This window comes from Euprymna scolopes, chromosome 22 (genome assembly GCF_053919585.1).
Source record: "Euprymna scolopes isolate OS-2025 chromosome 22, ASM5391958v1, whole genome shotgun sequence".
NCBI classification, from domain to species: domain Eukaryota; kingdom Metazoa; phylum Mollusca; class Cephalopoda; order Sepiida; family Sepiolidae; genus Euprymna; species Euprymna scolopes.
This window is the reverse complement of record NC_136503.1, coordinates 29278730-29300270: the sequence shown is the minus strand read 5'-3', so window position 1 is coordinate 29300270 and position 21541 is coordinate 29278730. Positions and strand designations below refer to the sequence as shown.

The following is a 21541-nucleotide window of genomic DNA, read 5'->3' as shown; positions in this document are numbered from 1 at the left end:
TTCGCTGTTGATTTTGGTAGCAAGTTTTTTCCCCGTTGCCAAATTACTATTGTAGTAATTAATCCGCTGTTAATCCTTGTGTATCCAAATATCTGTTAAAATGACGACGAAGGTGTTCTGCAGTAAAGATTTTATGAATCTATTTCAATCACTTTTGGTGATTCTCTGCAGTGATGGTCGTTTCGATTCCTTGTCGCCAATCTGTTGTGGCGTGGAACAACAGTGAAAATAAGAACAATCAAGTTGAGGTTCGGTTAAGGAACAAGTGTATTAACAATACTGTACACAGATAGGAAAGCGTGTATATCTGTTGGGCACTCGGCTAGCAGTTGAAGTGCAGTCGCATATCTCTCGCCGATGTTGGCATTACTAGCGCTATTTATAGTGCTAATCGGTGTAAATTCCTCTGTTTAAGGAAGGCCGGTATAACATTTATCATTCATTTTCATTGAAACTTATTTATCATTTGTTTTCATTGAAACTTATAAACATTCATTTTCATTAAAACATATTTATTTATTTTCAGTGAAAATTATTGCCATTTGTTTTCATTAAAACATATTATCACTCATTTTCATTAAAACTTATTTATCATTCATTTTCATTAAAACTTATTATTCATTTGTTTTCATTAAAACTTATTTTCACTCATTTTCATTAAAACTTATTTATCATTCATTTTCATTAAGACTTATTATTCATTTGTTTTCATCAAAACTAAATTTATCATACATTTTCATTACAACTTATTTATCATTCATTTTTATTAAAACCCATTTATCAATTGTTTTCATTAAAACTTATTTATCAATTGTTTTCATTAAAACTTATTATCATTTATTTTAATTGATTATTCATCATTCATTTTTATTGAAACTTATTTGTTATTCATTTTTATTGAGACGTTTTCATCATTCATTTTTATTGAAACTTATTTATCATTTGTTTTCATTGAAACTTCTTTATCATTCATTTTCATTAAAACTTATTTATCATTTGTTTTCATTAAAACTTATTTGTTATTCATTTTCATTAAAACTTATCGTTCCTTTTAATTAAACCACATTCATCAATCGTTTTCATTTAAACTTATGTATTATTCATTTATATTAAGTTATTTATCCTTCGTTTTCATTATAACTAATTTATTGGTCATTTTTATTAAAACTTATTTATTATCTATTTACATTAAAAATTGTTTTATCATTCATTTTCATTAAAACCTATTTATTGATTTAATTTAATTAAAACACATTGATCAATTCTTTTCATTTAAACTTTCATTCATTTTCATTAAACCTTAATTTTAGTTTATCAAAATAATCGAATCATGTTAACTTCTCTCCTGTTTTTAATCGAAAATTTTTTTAAGTAAATATAAAACGGCTTATTTTTTTATTCACCTCTAAAACCAGGCACACTGCCACTGAAACGCAATGGGGGTACCGTGAGGAGTCGGATTATTATTTGTGGTTAAGTGGGTGCAGCTTTGATGGGTAGTTTTGTATTATTCGATGTTTGAGAATTTCATTGCTTAGATGCTTTAAACATGAAGCATTTTCTATTCCGAACATCCACTGAAACTTTATTTTTAAAATAAATAAAATTACATTAAGTAGATTATCAGATTAAGGTAGTCTGGACAAACTCTCTCTCTCTCTCTCTCTCTCTCTCTCTCTCTCTCTCTCTCTCTCTCTCTCTCTCTCTCTCTCTCTTTAACAACAGCAACAACAACAACAACAACAATAGCAATAATAATAATAATAATAATAATAATAATAATAATAATAATAATAATAATAATAATGTGTTGCCACTCAGACCAAAGCTACCATAAGTCATTTCTGGCGTAGAAGTGAACATCATCTTTGTTTTAGACAAACTGATCTTCAGACCAAAAGCAGTGCAGGAACCAGCAAAGTGGTCTATTATATGCTGCATATCAGCCTCAGTGTGCGACAATAAAACAACAGCATCATATGCATATAGTAACTCCTTAACTAACACATGATGAGGCTTGGTTCTGGCATTAGACCTCCTAAGATTAAAAATGCTGCCTGTGGTCCGATACTTTAACACGACACCCTATTACAATCCCAAAACGCCTGAGCAAGTAGAGCAGAAAAAAATATAGAGAACAGAGTAGGGGCAAGAATATCACCTTGTTTGACACTATTGTCAACTGGGATTTCATCAGTAAATTTTCTATTAAAGGAGACTTAAGCTTTCATGTCCCTGTGCAGTTCCTTGAATATTCTAATAAAGATCAACCAGACAACTTTAGAGAGTTGAGTTAATGCTTTTCGAGCACTCCCTAATAAAATAAATATTTCAACACAAGCTACTGAATAAACGAACAAACGACTTCGTAAAACTTGCAAGGAAAAGGTTTATTGAAGCAAGGGCATGATGCCATTTAGATATAGCTGGGATAGAACTCGTCTGCCTTTGCCCGGTAGTTAATCCCAAGTGGGAATTGTAGATACCAGTGTAGGCAGAGAGAGAGAGAGAGAGAGAGAGAGAGAGGGAGAGAGAGAGAGAGAGAGAGAGAGTGTGTGTGTGTGAGGAAACAGGTCCGACAGAGAAAAAGGTAGCAGAACGAATAGCAAAAAAAAAAAAAAAAAAAATTAAATGAAAATGTCAATTTATTCACGTTATTTTTTGTTTTTATGAAGAAAAAAAAATGTTCTTAATTTTCTGTAAAAAGTTGGGAATATTTTTTTTTTATAAAACGTTCTTTTTTTGTAGAAAGGAGAGAAAGAAAAGTTTCTTTTTTAACAGAAATATACAGTCTTACATAGTTTCTTTGACCAATGTACCTGTCGGCCACTACGTGTAGTGGTCACATAACTGTTCTCATGTGGAGCATTTACCTCAGGTGTATGATGATGCTGTGTGTATGTTGGAGGAATGTGTGGCTCATGTATTAATGTGTCCAGAAAAGCTCTTTTTACCCTATCTATGGAAACTGTCTCTTTTTTACCACTAATGTCAAGGATAAAAGTTTTATCAGTGCGTGAAAGCACGCAATAAGGGCCAGTGTAGGGTGGAGTTAGGGGAGCTTTTACTGCGTCCTTTCTAAGGAACACGTGGGTCCATGTTAATATGTCCTTTGGGACCAAAGATTTTATGGTCTGTTCCCTAGGGTGCATCAGTGGTAGCTTACTGAGATAGGCTCGTAGTCTGTTGACATACAGAGCTGAGTCAGTTGTTGTATCCTCTATCGGGGTCAGCATCTGACCTGGCAATGGTAGAGGTGCTCCATAGATTAGTTCGGCTGCAGAATATTCCAGGTCCTCTTTGATTGAGGCATGACAGCCAAGAAGGACGACCGATAAGTACTCGCTCCATCGCTGTTGGTCAGGGTAAACGCATAATGCTGCTTTCAATTGGCAATGGAAGCGTTCTATCATCCCGTTAGAAGCTGGGTGATAGCTCGTTGTCTGAATGCGTGTGATCCCTAGGATCCTGGACAGTTCCCGGAATAGGTGGGATTCGAATTGTATGCCACGATCAGTGGTGATGGTGGTGGGATCTCCGTAACGCAATATCCAGCCTGATATAAGGGCTCGCGCTACAGACTCAGCCGAAATGTCTGTAAGGGGAATGGCTTCAGGCCACTGTGTAAAACGGTCTATACAGGTCAGGAGATACGTAAATCCCTGATTGACCGGCCAAAGTCCAACTAAGTCTATGTGAACGTGGCTAAACCGAGTGTCTGGGGTGCTGAATGTTCCAAGGGGTGCACGGATATGCTCATGTACCTTTGACTTTTGGCAAGATACACAGGAATGTGTCCAGGCAGTGATATCGCGCCTCATATTTGGTCAGAAAAATCTAGCTGTAATCAGCTTCACTGTGGCTTTGCATCCGGGATGTGCCAGGTTGTGTAAAGTGTCGAAAACAACTCTACGATGAGTCTTTGGAACAAATGGTTGAGGTGAATCCGTTGAGGTGTCGCAGATGATCTGCGTGTCCGAGGTAGGTACGGGCAGGTATGCAAATTTGCAAGTCACAAATTCAGGTGATGATGGATCCAACGTGTCCAAACTAGGCTGGTCTAAGGCCATCTGTTGTAAATCGATATCTGATGGTGAGGACAGAGAATTAATGGAAAGGCGAGACAAGGTGTCTGCTGCTGCGTTCTGCTCACCCGAGATATGTCGGATATCGCTGGTAAATTGCAAAACAAAATCCAAGTGGCGTGTTTCGCGGGGAGAATATTTGTCTGGCTTAGAACGAAGTGCGTATGTAAGCGGACGGTGATCAGTGTAGATCACAAATTGACGACCCTCGAGTGAATGTTGGAAGTGTTTCGCTGCTAGGTACATTGCAAGCAGTTCACAGCCAAACGTGCTGTAACGTTGTTCTGCCGGTTTCAGTTGTCGCGAAAAGTATGCGAGAGGTTGTAACTGTTGTTGGTGCTGCTGTTGCAACACTGCACCTACAGCTGTGCCTGCTGCATCAACGACTAGTGAAAACTGGGCATCGGGTACAGGATGTGCAAGTAAAGATGTTGTCGCTAGTTTTGTTTTCACTTCATTGAAAGCTTTAAGCTGGACCTCATTAAGTGAGATTAAAGATCAGAAAGAGGAGCTAGAAGATCCACACAGTGGGGGATAAAGCATCTGTAGTAGTTCAACAGACCGAGGAAGTGCCTTAGTTGGTGAAGTGAAGTAGGTGGTTGAAGGTTTTGCAGAGCCTTCACCTTTTCCGGTAACGGAGATATACCGTCTGGGCTGATAATGTGGCCCAGGAAAACTAGTGACGAAGCACCAAAAACGCATTTACCAGGGTTAATCCTCACCTGGTATTGCTGAAACCATTCGAACAGTAGGTGGAGGTGAGTAACGTGTTCCTCAGGTGACGCACTTGCCACAAGAATGTCGTCTATATAGTTATAGACAAAGTCCAAATCATGCACTACTTTGTCCATGAAGCACTGAAAAGTACTAGCGGCATTACGTAAACTGAAAGGCATAGCTAAATATTCAAACACTCCGAATGGAGTTGTTACTGCCATCTTTGGTATGTCGGCCGGATTTACTGGGATTCGATGGTAAGCCTTGACAAAATCTAGTTTGGAAAAGATCTTACAACCATCCAACGAGGAAGCAAAATCCTGTATATGTGGGATTGGGTAACGATCAGGTACCATCATGGCATTGAGTCGTCGGTAGTCCCCAGTCGGACGCCAATCTCCGTCACGTTTTGGGACCATATGTAAAGGGGAAGCCCATGGACTGGATGTGGGGCGTATTATTCCCAACTCTAGCACATGATTGAATTCAGCCTTCGCTGCTTTAAGTTTATCAGCAGGGAGGTGACGAGGACGTGAGAACACAGGAGCACCTGTGGTTTCGATGTGGTGTTTTGTGGTGTGCGTGGGTTTGCACACCACAAAATTTAAGTTTATTAACTCCGGATAGGAGTGTAACAACTCGTGGTAAGGATCATTTAAAGCGGCAATGAAAAATACCGGGCTGATAGATGGGACATTTTGCATTATGCCAGGGACGGAAAGTTCTGCACTAGCGTCTATCATGCCTAGGATGGGGTAAGGTAAATCCGCTACGGTAAAAACCCATGTAAAGTCTCTCCATAATTCCAAGTCCAGAGAATGTGAAATTTGACCGTATGTGGGGATAGGGGAGTGATTTACCGCTTGCAGTGTGATGGCTGAAACTGGCGGCTTCTCTGTGAGGAGTTTCAGGGCCCAATGCTGCAAGCTGCTCCTGTATCAACCAAGCAACGTGCTTGGGATAAGGAGTCAATGATAAAATAGGCACGGTTGTGGGTGGTCTGTGGAGAATGTGCCGTGCTCAGTTCTCCAGACAATCGTTTCCCTGGTTCAAATATGAACAGGGCATTTTACAGCGCCATGCGTCCTTGTCAAAACGACTATGATAAAAGCATAGTTCTGGCTTCCTAGAGTGACGGCGGTGATGTGGGGATGGTGAACAGCTCTTGTAGTGGCGTCGGGGCGAATGTGAGGCGTTCGATGGCTGTAAGTATAGCCACCAATGTTGCTTCTTGTGTTACCTTTCTATCCGCCGCAGGGCCCGCGGGTACTTCAGCCTGTTGCTGAGGGATCGCCACGGTGGTAGGCCCTCTCACAAAATCCATTACTTTATCCACCGACGCTGTAACTACATCGATGGAATGCTTCTCTATCATAGGCGCTAGTATTGCGTTTACTTGCGCCGGCAGCCTTGAAAAGAAAAGCTGCTTAATTAGGGTACTGTCAGGGGGGACATCTTCTACCAGCTCCCTCATTCTGCGGAGTAACTCTGTTGGCCTGCGGTCCCCTAAATGCTCATCATGTACTAACGTCTGGAAACGTTTTTCTGCCAACACAGACGTCCGGAGCAGAACCTTTCGCTTTATGCTGTCATATGTAGCGTTAAGAGGGATGTCAATTATTAAGTCCTTGACAACAGGAGTCAAAGACGCGGGGAAAGCACTAAATAAAATATGTAATTGTGTTTGCTCCGAAACGTTGTTCGCAGCAAAAATATGATTCGAGTTGGGCAAACCAAACTCGAACGTCACCGGCAAAGGCGGGCAATGTTGTCATTTTAAGAGGAAAATAGACACAAAAAATAAATAAATAAATAAACTATCTGGATACTAGAAAGACATTATCGGAGGACCACATGAGAAAAAGGGAAAATATTTAGACAGAGGCAAAAATAAGAAAAATATTTAACAGGCTAAAAAAAAAAAAAGAAAAAAAAAAAAAAAAAAGAAAATATTTTTTTACCAGAAAATAAACTAGAAAAATGGTTCAAAAGAGCAGTGGTAAAAAAAAAAAACAAACAAAAAAAAAAAACAAGAAAAAATTTTTTTACCAGAAAATAAACTAGAAAAATGGTTCAAAAGAGCAGTGGTAAAAAAAAAAAAAAAAAATGGACAATATGTGTGTGTGGGTGTTTTTTTTGTTTGTTTGTTTTTTTTTTTGGTAAAAGTTCTCTCTTTTGTTTCGCAGAATTAACTGTCCCTCGAATTACTTGTCTCCTGTTCGCATGTGTGTGCATTCTGGTGTCGTTTTCCCCAGGAGGAGGGTGAAAAAAAAACCTTTTAGTCACTTTGGTTTTCAAGTCATTTATGACGAACAGCTATCCGTGTCTCTCGCGTTCTTTTCCTAGGATATCCACCACGCAGGTCAAAAGGGTCTGGTGCAGGAAATAATGTCTTCTTTTTTCATTTTTTTTATACGGTGACGAAGAAAAAAAAATGTTTCCGTGACAAATTCTTTTTTTTTTTTATATATATATATATCCTTCTCAGAGGTGTGAAGTTTGTCCGTAGTATTACTTTTCTTGAGGAAAGTATTTCAGGAATTTCTGCTCGCCGCCCCTTTCCTTGCTTAGACGGGGTAGAAGTGCGGCTCGCCATTCAGTAAACTTTTGTACACGTCGGGTCACCATTTTAGAGAGTTGAGTTAATGCTTTTCGGGCACTCCCTAATAAAATAAATATTTCAACACAAGCTACTGAATAAACGAACAAACGACTTTGTAAAACTTGCAAGGAAAAGGTTTATTGAAGCAAGGACATGATGCCATTTAGATATAGCTAGGATAAAACTCGTCTGCCTTTGCCTGGTAGTTAATCCCAAGTGGGAATTGTAGATACCGGTGTAGGCAGAGAGAGAGTGTGAGGAAACAGGTCCGCTCTCTTTGACGTCTCGCTGGAAAAGGGTAGAGTTTTTCTCGTCCGGGACGGAAGCAGTTATAGTTCCTTAAGGGGTTAAGGAAGATCCCTGCGCTATGCCTCTGATTGGTCAGTATGTGCCATATCGCACAGTCAGGGGAGGCACTGATGCACAAGAAAAGAGTTCTATTTATTTCTGCTACACAGCATTCCTGTTGATAGTGTCAAATGCTTTGGTCAGATCCACAAACACTTGATACAGCGACATCTGTTGCTCAATACATTTCTCCTGGACTTGCCAGGCCAAAAAAAATCATATCCGTAGTCTCCTTGCCAAACTTAAAGCCAGTTTGTGACTCTGGAATAGCATTAGGACACACATCCTTCAGTAGTCTGTTTAATAGAAATTGTGCGAGAACTTTCCCAGCAGTTTCCAGCAGCATGATCCCATGGTATCTATCCCTTTCCTTTAAACAGGGACCACCTGCCCAGATCTCAACAAAACCAAGGATAGCAAAAGCAATATTCACACCTCTAATGTTAAGAAGTTCCCCTAGAAAACCATTCAAACCAGGTGCTTTGCCATCACTAACTTGTGCAATAGCCAACTGCACCTTTTTTTTTTTTTTTTTTTTTTTTTATTACATTTTCACCCCAAACAAGGCACATTGCCACTTTGGTGTAGGGGGCTACTATCAGGGGAAACATCTACTGGGGTACTATGTAGGGATTAGGGCAGCGAGATGTTGGTTCACGTTGCACTTGAACTTATGCATGTCAGTACAGTTGGGGAAGCAGTGACCCGGAATGGAATTCCAAAGTCTAGCAGTTCTGGGGAAGAAACTACTGGAGTAGAAGGATCTTTTACATCTAGGGATCTCTACAGTGTGGGGGTGGGATTTTGCAGCTTGTCGGGTCTGTCGAGGGTGTTCACGTCGTGGGGGCACAAGTGCTTGCAGTTCTTCAGAGCATTCACCATTATAATACTTGTAGAACAGGCAGAGGGATGCAACGTTTCGATGATGGGACAGAGGCTGAAGTTTTGATGCCAGTTTAGGGCCTATCAGATTTGCGACTCTCTTTTGAACCCTGTCAAGGAGCGAGAGACTAGTAGCCGATGCACCGGCCCAAATATGACAGCAATACTCCATACATGGGCGAATAGGATACTTTCGGGTGTTAAAAGTTTTCTAGCATGGTAGAGAGAGCCCACCTTCCTTGCAGCGGCCCTGGCAATGCCCTTGATGTAACTGTTCCAACTCATGTTTCCAGTGAACGTTAGGCCAAGGAGCTTGAGAGACGTACTCTCAGATAAAGAGTCGTTGGCCATTGCTATAGGTGGTAGAGAAGGTTTCTTGTAATTATTGAATGAAACCAATTTTGTCTTGGTGGCATTGAACGTGACCATCCATTTTTGTCCCCATTCCACTACTGATTGGAGGTCATCCTCTAGTGTTTCTGCCATTACTTTAGATATATGTTCGTTTGTTTTCCTGTCGTGCCTGCTATAGAGTGTGGTGTCATCAGCATATATCCCCATCTCAGAGGCAATCTTGTCGGGGAGGTCATTTATGAATATCAGGAACAGCAGAGGTCCCAGGATAGATCCTTGGGGTACTCCCGCATTTATATCATATTGTTTAGATGTACGACCGTCGAGGACAACCTGGATTTTTCTCTTATCTAAGAAGGATTTAATTACGTTAAGTATTCTACCAGTGATACCGTAAGATCTAATCTTCCTGAGGAGACCCTCATGCCATACCCTGTCAAAAGCCTTAGATATATCTAGAGCTACCGCTCTTCCCTCTCCCGCTTTGTCCAGTAAATGGTATATGCGTTCAGAGATTACAGTGAGGATGTCTGCCGTGGAACGGGCTTGTCTAAATCCATCCAGACTAGGTAAATGATTCATTCTGGATACAACATCACATTGTCATTGGCTGTCAATTGCATCAGCATCCATTGCTTAGGGATTGTGAAACACATCAGTAAAGTGCTCCTTCCATCTTTTCAAAATATTTTCTGAATTCATAATGGCAATAGAACCATCTTTCGACATCAAGGGAGATATTGAAGAGGTAGTAGGACAACCAAATACTTGGTCCAGAAGTCCATAAAATTCCTTTGAATTTTTTGTATCAAACGCCTTTTGGATCTGCTCTGTTATATTCATCCACCATTGGTTTTTCATTTTTCTTAGCTCACGTTGCAATGTGGCTTTGACCTCTTTGTATTGTCGCAAATTAGTTGTATGATCAGAATGATTTTCATGAAATAAAGATTCAATAGATAGCCTGTTTATTCATCAGCAATTGACTAATCTCAAGATTGTTGTCGCCGAACCAGCCCCTGTTCTTATTCCTTTTGAAGCCAAGAACTTCAGCACCAGTAAAATAAACCTGAGTCTTGAAATTCACCCATGTGCCATCAAATGTAAGATTATCAAGCTTTTTTGCCATGCTCTTTTGAACTTCAGGCAACTTTAACTTTGTGACACCAATATGGTTAATTACCTTAATGCCACTATAACGAACTTTCTTACAGATTCGTAGATTAAACTTTCCTCTTATCAACTTGTGATCAGTGTCACATTCAGCACTGCGCATGACACCAACAGTTTATGCATCTCGAAGGTCGCGTTTTCGAGTTATGACTAAGTAAATAAGGTCACCATGCCTTGAACGTGGATGTGTCCAAGTAGCTTTGTGCTTCAGTTTATGGTGAAAAAAGTATTACAGATAGCAAGATTAAATTCTGAATACAGCTCTAGTTGCTTAAGACCATTAGCATTCATGGTACCGATACCATAGTAGCCAAGAGCACTCCAGATCTCATAGTCTTTCCCAATACAGGCATTAAAATCACCAAGGACGACAGGTTTAGATACAACAATAAAGTGCAGAGACTCATAGAAACATAAGATGTCATCTTCATTCACTTGAAGAGTTGGTGCATAGACTGAAAAAATAGTGATGAATCTGTTGTGTGAGAGAGGAATACAAAGTTTCATGATACGATACGGTTACAGATACTGGAAGGAAATTCCACAGTATCAAACAAGGATGTTTTAATTGTGAAACCGACTTCACGATCTCAACGGACACCCTCTGGTTTACCAATCCAGAAGAGAGTGTAGCCTGATGATACCTCTATCATTTGATCTTTTGATCTTCTCAGATGGGTTTCTGATCTTCTCAGATGGGTTTCTCATAGAGCAGCAATATCTATATTAAGTCGCCGTAGTTCTGGACTGACAAGTGTTGTCTTGCACTCTGGACAGTATGATGACCCTTTATCAAGAAGAGTATTTACTTTCCAATCGCATGTTGAGTTTTACTCCTTTTTGAAAATAAATTTTTGTTTTCTTCCTGCTTACATGAACCACCGGTAGCCACAGGAGACTAACCAGTGATAGTATGACAGACAATTTTTGGTGCACCTTTTCTAGCACTTTCACAAGACTCTGGGTGAGCAGTGCTCTCCCTGAATAGGGCTGCTCAGTCACAGGAACCCCCACTGGTGTTGGCCTCTGTCATATGAAGGCACAACAATGATGTTAAGATAGGGTTCTTGTCCCCTCTGTGCAGATTAATGACTGTGTACTTCCGCCTGGTCAGGTCTGTATACGTTGCCACTCCTCCATCGTCATAGGAATTGCAGTAGAAATGAATGACAGATAAAAGATAAAAAGATATTTCGGGCCGGGATCAAAGTGTAGTATCTGTTCTGCAGATGCTGCAAGCTATGACTAGCAAAGACCAGCTATGACTAGCAAAGGCCAGATGTGGGAGCAACCCCACATGCCTGACCTTTAACCAGCTCCCATTTCCCACCTCTCGGGAGCTGGTCCCCTTTTTCCCTTCCCCCTCCCTTCACTCCTCACATTAAAAATTGGCCTTGTGCCTAATTTGCTCGGTGGGGGAGCAAATAAATACCATCTGTTCTGCAGATGCTGAACTTAAGATAATCTGTACCAGTCAATGGAGGGGAAACCCTCTATACTGTGACAATTTATTATTTTTGGTCACAACCAGAGTGCCCATTTTTTACCTTACTTTTAGGGGAGTTGGTTTTCCCTCACATTAAAAAACGGCCTTGTGCTTAATTTGCTTTCGTGGCAAATAAATACATTAAATAAAAAATATAAGATAAAAAGAGAGATCCCAAGTAACATCTGTATATCATTGTATTAAAGTGACAAGCGCTTGTACGACATAATGCCACAATGCCACTCTTTAAGCTCCTGCAATAGTAACCCAGTGACAAGCCATTCCAAGATGACCAGTAATTGCTTTGACTGCAGATTTTTCCTAAGAGTTGTTCTCTCCTAGAAGCATTGCTTTCACCAAGTCTTCTAGGAGCTCCTTCTACCCCCTTAATGCCATTTACCCATGACTGAGACTTAGGTAACTGGGTACCAGACTGTAGTCCACACGCCGGTGGGTCATTAATGCTGCAGTCAACAGGGCCTAAGCTCCTCTGGAGGTTTCCATCAGGGTTACCTCACCCTTAGCCTTTGGTTCAAAAACCTTATCCCTCAATGCAGTGGGAGTCCAGTTTATATATATATATATATATATATATATATATATATATATATATATATATATATATATATAATTATTCATAATATTAATTCACTGCCCGCATAGCAGCAGCCGTATAGCGCAACAGTTAGAAGCTCCAAGTGTCGTGTGGGCGATTAGGTTTCAATCCTGGCTTGAGGTAGTTGCTTGTCTAGCCGCACTGATAAGCTGTGCAACAGCAAAACAGTACTGTACTAAAAGACTATAGTGCTCCCTATGTTCGGTTGAATATACTGGGAAATGATATACAAATTACCATTAGCGTATGAAGCAATGCTATTTGTGTAAACAAACTGAGCTTAGATATTTGGACAATGTCAAAACATTGTTAATTCACTCCCCGCATAACAGCAGCCGTATAGCGATCGTTTGTGCGATCAGGTTTCGATCTTGGCTTGAGGTAGCTGCTTGTTTAGCTGCACTGATGAGCTGTGAAACAGCGAAAGTACTGCATGTGGATGATTATATATATATATATGTATATATATATATATATATATATATATATATATATGCATAGATACATACATAAGTATATATATACACATATATATACATACATAAGTATATATATATATACACACATATATATATGCATAAGTATACACACACATATTTATATATATATATACACACACACGCACACACACACATATATATATACACACATACATATGTATATGCACACATATTAATTACAAGATTTAACTAAATATTTTTCTCTATTTTATTATTATTTTATTCATTTTTATTTATTTGCTTAATAAACAAAAAGAAGTTTATAAAAAAAAAAACAAGAAAGTTGTCCTTCTGTTTCGTTTTTGAAGAAAGGCCAATCAATTTTGCGCAAAAAAAAAAAGTTTGTCGCTAATGAATAAAAAAAATGGAAAAACGATGTATATAGAATAAGTAAGTCTAGGATAAGTAAATGTTTATTTATTTATTCATTAAAATAAAATATATGAAGGACGTATTTGAACAATAAGAAGGGAGTTAAGTGCTTGTCTGGTTACTAATCAAAGGGCGTAATCACGTGGGGTTTGTTGCAAACTTCCGGTAGAGTCGATGGCGAATGTTGTGTGTGTATGCGTCAGTCAAGCTTATAGCTAGGATCACTCTCCGAGCGATTAAATACATACAATAAATATTTTTTTAAAACCTCAACTGATTTGATATTCAGGTAAGTCGAATAAATTATTTACTATCCCTCCAAATTACTTTCTCCCCGGGGCAACGAGGATGTAAATATTTTTTTAACGTGGCAAAAAACCTAAAAAAACAACAACAAAAAAAAACAAACAAAAAAAAACAAAAAAAAAACATGATCTTCAAACCTGTCAGGGTTTTCATTACCCTCTCTACTCTTCTCTCTTTATTTTACTCTCTATATCTCTCTTATTAGAGCACTCCTCCCATCTGTCTCTCTATAAACTATGTTCTTTCTTTTTCTCTTAAGCAACTTTAAAATTAAATGTCCACTTCTACATTTCCCGCGAAAAAAATCCCACATTGTGTCCAGCTTGTTTTGTTATTGTTTTCTGCCTACGTCCACGCAAATTCGCTGTTTTGTTTTCCGCCCCTTTAATCCGTTCTAAGTACCAATTGTATTTCTAACCTGATTATAAGAACAATATATATGACCCTATCCCAAGCGGAGCCTCCGTATTTTAGTGGCGAACGTTTATTTTAATGAAATACGACGACCCACTACTAATACTGATGTTGCTTAATTTAGTTTCTCGCCCTTAAAGATACCTCTCTCCAAAATTAAAATAATCACATTTAGATTTTAGGAAATAAATTAAGTGCATCCGTTTGCTTCGTCGCTATTTTTTTTTTTTTTTTTTTTTTCTGTAAGACAAAACTTGCTATTTAGGTAAAAGTTAAACAATAACACCAAAATCATATGACCCGTTTATTTTATTTTTTTGTTTTGTTTTTGACCGAAAAATTTAGTACTACTTTGAAACAAATTAAATAAATAATTTAGATCCAAAGTCTTTTCTATATTACGTGTCCTAGTACATATATATATATATATATATATATATATATATATATATATATGTGTGTGTGTATTTGTTTCTACGTCACATTCCAGTGTAAAGTGTCCCAGTTGATTGCAGCGTTAGAACAGCCAATCTGCAAAAGTTAATGTTTGTCTTCTAACGTATGCGTATTTTTTCTTTTAAGGATGACGCGAAGTTTTAAACCTGTACTAACTGACCGAGTACATGTGTCTGTAATTAAACATTGATAGATTTTATTTTATTTTATTTATTATTATTATTTTTTTTTTTTTTAGAAACACACTTGAACCATATTACTTGACTTTGGTTTATAAGTTTGGATAAGGCTTAGTAAATTTGTGGTTTGTATTACAATCCACAGAGATACGAAAAACTGGTCAAAAAATAAAAATATAACAAATATTATCAAAGGCAAGATAAGTTACTCTTCTACATATCTGAAAAAAGTTTTTAATGGTTCTACGTAGTGTCGTAGTACTCGCTCTAAAACGTTTAATCGATATATTGTGAAAAACACAAATGGCGGCGAGCTGACTGTTAAATACGTGACGTTTAGGAAAATGAGTTAAAACTAAAAAATTGTACAAAATACTGTTAAAAACCCACACGTTTGTATTACTATTGCCATTTTTAGCTGTGATAATCACAATGTTTCGGTCGATGTCACGTCCGACCTTCTTCAGGTATATCTTTTCAAATTTTGAAATCGTGGTACTTTCTGCGCCGCAGCCGCCGCACCACTCACCACCGCCTCGCAATAACTTTTTGGTGCTTGTGTTACCACTTTATTTTTATTTTTTAATATTTTCAATCTTTACGATATTTTTGTTTATTAAATTGTTTATTAAATTGTTAGGTGAAAGTACAAAATAGTTACAAAACGACCCCTCCCCCATCCCATGTTACGAATAGGTTTCTTAAAAAAAAAAATAACTGATGCAGCACAAGTACCAACATTTTATTTTATTTTTAGAAACCTGTTTATAACATTGAGATGCGTGTGTGGATGCAGCTTTGTTAACTATTCTGTACTTTCATGTAACAATTTAGTTACAAAAGATTCCGTAAAAATCGAATTTAACTTGAAAAGCCTAGCAGTAGCACGGCCTTCTAAACTGCAAAAGTAGCGCAATCTTGTTTAAACTCTGGAACGTAATGTACAGAATTTAAAAAAATTACCATTTTTTTTACTGCCATTTTTGTATCCATATATATATATATATATATATATATATATATATATATAGAAGAGCAAATAGTTAATAAAACATGTTAAAAACACTTTAAAAAAAAGTTAAAAACATTTAATTTCAATGGAAAGGATATATATTATTATTTGCTTGAAAGGTTTTTGTTTTTCGCAAAATTCGAAAAAAAAAATGTTTTTAAAAACTTTAAACTTAATTTTCAAATAAATATTTTGGCTAGAATTAAAGTCATTTTTTTTCTTTTTTTTTTTAAGCTTAAAAATCAAATTCACTATTCTATGATTAAACAATACATTCTATTATTATTTTTATTATCATCATTTGGCACATTGTTTAAAATTGGTACATTCCCATTTGAGATGTGCTATTTTTCTATAAAGTCTCGGGGGAAATCCGAATGATATACAATATATTATTGTGACCCGTTTCCATTTTTACCAACGTGTCTACGAATAGGACAACAAACCTTGCGTGCACGTGTCGAAATATGGCGTAAGAAGAAAGGCTGGCTGCACTTAAAAACTTTATTTTCATTATTTTCGTTTCTTAAATTTGTTTTTATACTAATAACCGTTTAACGTGTCTAATTAGAAGGGGAAATTCGGTTTGTGTGTGTGGAGAGATGAAAAGGGAACAAACCAAATTATATATGTTCACAGCAACGTTTCGTTTTTATTTCAAGACTTCCTCGGTTTGGTTAAATTGAAGAAAATAAAATACCAGTACAATATCTTTTATGTGTATGTATATATATGTATATGTTACCAATTAAAGTCTTGACCCCCCCCATCCAAATGATTTCATATATACCATATATATATATATATATATATATATATATATATAATATTTTCACATATGTGACCAAATTTCTTTAAATTATTTTATAATTTATTAAAAATAAACTTAACTTTTCGTTATACTTTATTTCCATTCCACGTTTTGTATCGATCATGCCGTCAGCTGATGGAGTTTTTTCTTTTCGTTTTTAATAGAAACTTGGCACGCATGCAGAGAAAGGTGCCGTGCTTAAATATTGTTATTTAGAAACCCATTCTTAACCTGGTGAGGGGAGGGCTAGGGGAGAGTATTTTGTAACTATTCTGTACTTTCACCTAACAATTTAATAAACAATACCGTAAAACTTGAATTTAACTTGAAAATGCTATAAAAATAGCACGGTATCTTCTCTGCATAAGTACCGGAAACGTTACGTAATATTAAATTGATTTTAACTATTAGCGTATGATAATCTTTAACATAGTTATGTATTTTTTTTCATTGCCTCGCCTTTTCGAAAAATCCTAAGTCGTCTAATCTTCAATTCATTTGTTTACGATTATTGTTTCCACTTCATTTCCGGTTGCTCCTTTATTTATTTATTTATATTTTATTTATTTATTTATTTTTTTTTACGGTATGTTTTTTACTTATTGAACTGTTCGGCGAAAGTATAAAATATAAGTAAAGGAAAGGACTCCCCCCCCCCATTCTGTTAAAGAGGCTTTTCTAAATAATGTTATTAAAAAACAACAACAACAAAAAAATCTTAACATGTGGAGGAGTAACCGGAAGTGAAGTGGAAACAGTAATCGTAAACAAAACACGACCATTTGTAGTTATGATAGTAGAATATTCATTCATGGTTATATCTTTTCTAGTTTCTGTAGTGTCACTTACCAAAACGATATGCACGTCAATCTCTTGGTTAGAGTATTATACAAATATTCATTTGGGTTATCTTGAACTTTTGAGCTTTAAGATGGCTTCGAATGAAACACCATTCTATTATCATTAAAAAAAAAAAAAAAATGGGCGTAAACTCTGTTAACAATAGACACACTCGTGTCAGCTAAAATGATAGACAGCTAAAATGCGACATTAAAACATGACCTGAATCTCAAAACGTTATAACATAAAAGATGGTATCACAACATAAAACGATACATGATTGATCCTCGAAACATTTGCTTCAATTGTTATACCGTAGCAATTTAATGCAATTATTACGATATATAACCGACTGGGGACCGCATGTGTATTTAATATTCCCTTGACACTTTCTCATTCAGAGGAAGTCGATTCAACTCGCCTTTTGGTCAAGATCAAAGTGTAGTATCTGTTCCGGCAGATGCTGCAAGCTATGACTAGCTATGACTAGCAAAGACCAGATGTGGGGGCAACCCCACATGCCTGACCATTAACCAGCTCCCATTTCCCACCTCTCGGGAGCTGGTCCCCTTTTTCCCTTCCCCCTCCCTTCACTCCTCACATTAAAAATCGGCCTTGTGCCTAATTTGCTCGGTGGGGGAGCAAATAAACACCATCTGTTCTTCAGATGCTGCACTTCCATTTCTTGTTCTCTTTCGGTGGAGGATCAGTCCTTCCTTCACGACTGAGACAATTTTTTTTATTTTTGTACCTTTTCTCCACGTTAAAAAAACAACCCTGGTGTCTAACTCTGTCCCGTGGGGAGGGGGGGCATAGTAAATAGGTACAATAATTATTACATTTTAGAACTCCGAGCTCCAATCTCTGCCTCCCGCCCCTCGCCAATCTTTCACAAAAAGCACCCGTCTAGCTGAAACCACTGTCAGTAATTTTCCCTACTCTTTATCTGTGCCTAAATCAAAACATAGATGACATGAACAAAGTTTCTTACTTAGCAGTGCACGCCTGTGGAACTCTCTTCCGTTTGCCTGTTTCCCACCTGACTACGAATTGGATGTCTTCAAGTCCAACATAAACAAATTCCTGATGAATCGCCCCCTTAAGACACTTTATCAAATCTCCAATACTTAACGATTACTACAATACTATCCCATTGATTACTGTACACGCAATAACCCTTATCTCCGAGTGGCTTTTGGCCCTTGATAAGTGGTGACCTCCATGTAAAAAAAAAAAAAAAAAAAAAAAAAGTTGAAAAGTTCAATATAACCAAAAATGTATATAAATATGTGGATTGTTTTCAATTTCATTTTCTTGTGTAAATATTTTCAAAAATAAGACTAATTGATATAGTCTAAAATTGATATTTATTTGAAGCTAAGTAATCTCCTTCGGCTGCAATGCACTTGGGTTACCATTCCAACTACTTCTGGAAGGTCCTATAGAAGTCTTCTTGTGTGAGCATGTCCATGACTCGTCACAGCCTCTTTCATCCCCTCAATTGTCTCCTAACGACAGCCTCTAAGGTTTTCCTTGAGCTTAGGGAATAACCAAAAGTCACAGGGAGCAAGGCCTAGACTATAGGGAGGGTGAAGAACTGTCTTGATCCGCATCTTGATCAAATAGTCTGTGACCAGGATGGTGCACTCTTGAGATTAACTTTGCAAATCTTCCGCATTTTCAGTTTGTCACAAATAATTGTGTGTACATTTCCACATTGGCATCAAACTGTGCACTTATTGTCTCTATAGACACACGACAATCCTTATCCATGAAATTCTTTATTTGGCCAATCAACTCTGGTGTTCTGACTTCCTTACTCCTCCCACATCTCTCATTATTACTCACAGACTCTCTACCTTCTTTGAATCTCTTATGCCACTCAAAAACTGATGCTAGATTCATGCAAGATGGTCCAAAAGCAGTATGAAGCATTCCATATGTTTGTGTCATTTTTTTCCAAGTTTAAAACAGAATTTTATTACATATCATTCTTCTAATGTGTCCTCACGTTTAGATTGCATTTTCGAAATTCACCAGCTGTGACAATCAGGCTTTAGTAGGGTGTATTCCAATTCCTTCTGTAGCTGTTCATTTGAACCTGAAATCATAAAGATTGATCAGTCATCTCATAAGATGTATAGCAATAACCTACTGAATTTTCAAGAGTCTATGATAATTTTAAATGCCTGTACGGAAATAAAAGTCTGGAAACTTATTGAAGGCATCTTGTATATCCCCAAATAAGGCATGTTATCACTTGGAACGTAACAGGCTACAATTTGGGTTCGTGTGTAACGGGGGACTGTGTGGAGTTGAGTAGCAAAATGTTTGTTCATGGTACATTAAAACTTCTGAATGTCAGTACAGTCAGGGAAATAGGGAGGCAATTATAAAGTCTATCAGTCCGATGAAAGAAGCTATTAAAGTAGGCTTTCCAACATCTAAAGATTTCAACAGTGAAGAGGTGGAATTTTGCCGCTTAATCGGGAGTATGTATGTCGAGGGGACAAATGCTAGGAGTTGTTCAGAGCACATAACATTAAATTATTTGTAAAGCATGTACAAGGATGCAATATGACAGAGGTTGGAGTTTGGTCAATAGTCCGGGACCTATTATATTTGACACTGAGTGAGTAGATGCACTAACTCGGATGTGGCAAGGATACTCCATGCACGGATGAATAGCAACTATTGACTTACAAGCCGGAGTGGAGTATATTTCTGTTCGGCTGTGGAGAGTGGAGGTATGGCCAGTTGCCTTTGGAATGTCGACTGGTCGGATAATGGGCAAATTTTTGCACCCATCCAGAGTGCTTTCTTTTGAGGGAGAGCTAGATTCCCCACATTAAAACCGACTATGTAGAGAGCTTACCCTTATCTCAAAAGGAGACAGGGATGAGAAATTAGATTAAAAAATAGTTTTTAAAAATTGCCTCGATCTGTACAAAATATAGGGGGAGATAATCAGTGATTATTTTTACAGGTTTCACGTACATTAGGGTTGTCCGCCCTTGTCTACCGATTTGTTGATTTCATTTTTTTTCACCCTCATTAAAACAGTTTATTTTTTATTTTATTTTATTTATTTTTTTACAAAAAAATCTACTTGATCAAATTACATGTTTTTTTTTTTTAAATTTTCATCTTCGTTCCATAACTAGTAGGTACATCATGCAGAGATTTCTGTATTTACTTTAATTTTAAATGCTGCCATAAGTACCAATCTGAATAAGCACCTTAATTTGCTTTGCCACCGCTTGGATAATCAGAAAAAAAACAAAACAAAACTAGTCAATAAAATTGGGTAGCCATTTTGGAAGTTAACCGCTTCAATATAACAAGTATACACAAGTCTGAGTGGTCAACTTTATATATTTCTGTAAGACTTGATCTGACGTGAGAGTTCAGCCTCCATCCCGTTGGAGAGAAGAAGGGAATTTTGGACGTTTGCAAAACTGTTGCGATCGACCTGTCCTCCCATAAGAGGCACCTCCGACAAGCAATAATCCCTCCCCCTCTCTAGGAAGAAAGAGGTAATTAACGCATGGGAATGCTGTTGCCACATCCGAAGAGGTAGCAGTGTCAGAAATCGCCATTAAAAATGCGTGATAAAAACTTGAATAATTAAACTTATCTTTCGAAGCTTATAACTACTTGAAAAATGTAATTCAAACCCTATTTTTTTTTTTTTTTTTTTAAATTAAAGGAGCAAAGACCAAATTTTTTAAAAAATAACAGATTTAATAGCAAATTATGCGATATTTGTTTTTTTTTAAATTGGTTTTCTTTAAAAAAGATTTAAAGAAAATCAATGAATTTTAACTTCCTTTGATGATGATATATATATATATATCATCATCATGCAGTCCGTCAGTTTTGACGATGACTAGTTGGGGCCTCAGTGCTTTATCCTTCGGTGTTGGCATAGTCCTCTTTCTGTGTGAAACATCTAGTCACAGGCATATATATATATATATAATATATATATACATTCCAAAAAATCACTTAACTATAAAAAAATACTATTCAATGAGTACTTCCATTCTTCATTGTTAAGAATTTATATTAATATTTATATTTTATATTCCATGTCCTTTTAAATAAAATACTTTTTTAAGAAAGGATTAAAAAAAACGCAACATCAGATGTTTTTCACAGTTGAAATAAAGGGAGACAAATGTTTGCTTTTCTTCGAGTTGACATCTTCAGTGGCTTTAAGTGCCAGAATTAATGTCTCTTTGTATTGCGTGCTGTAAACAAAAGTTAGTCCATATGGGCCACCGTAGATGAAAAATGATCCCATTTCACTTATCAGTTTTTGCCGTTAAAAAAAATACACTCTACTGATTTTTTTTTTTTGATTTTTTTTTTTATTCTCTTAAAAA

The 21541-nt window shown here is 37.1% G+C and overlaps 1 protein-coding gene and 1 long non-coding RNA gene across 2 annotated transcripts in view; one reads left to right on the top strand and one right to left on the bottom strand.

Annotated features, from left to right (window-relative positions):
* LOC145243934 (uncharacterized) overlaps positions 1-16947 on the bottom strand; it is a 102355-nt gene extending 85408 nt beyond the window's left edge. The window contains exon 1 of the long non-coding RNA XR_013862973.1: positions 16394-16947. This is a non-coding gene — a long non-coding RNA (uncharacterized LOC145243934). The remainder of the gene's footprint in view (positions 1-16393) is intronic.
* The window catches only part of LOC145243933 (uncharacterized), a 409975-nt gene continuing 401703 nt past the window's right edge, over positions 13270-21541 (top strand). Inside the window, exon 1 of the mRNA XM_080107058.1 lies at positions 13270-13424. The gene's annotated coding sequence lies outside the window, so the exon portion shown is untranslated. The remainder of the gene's footprint in view (positions 13425-21541) is intronic.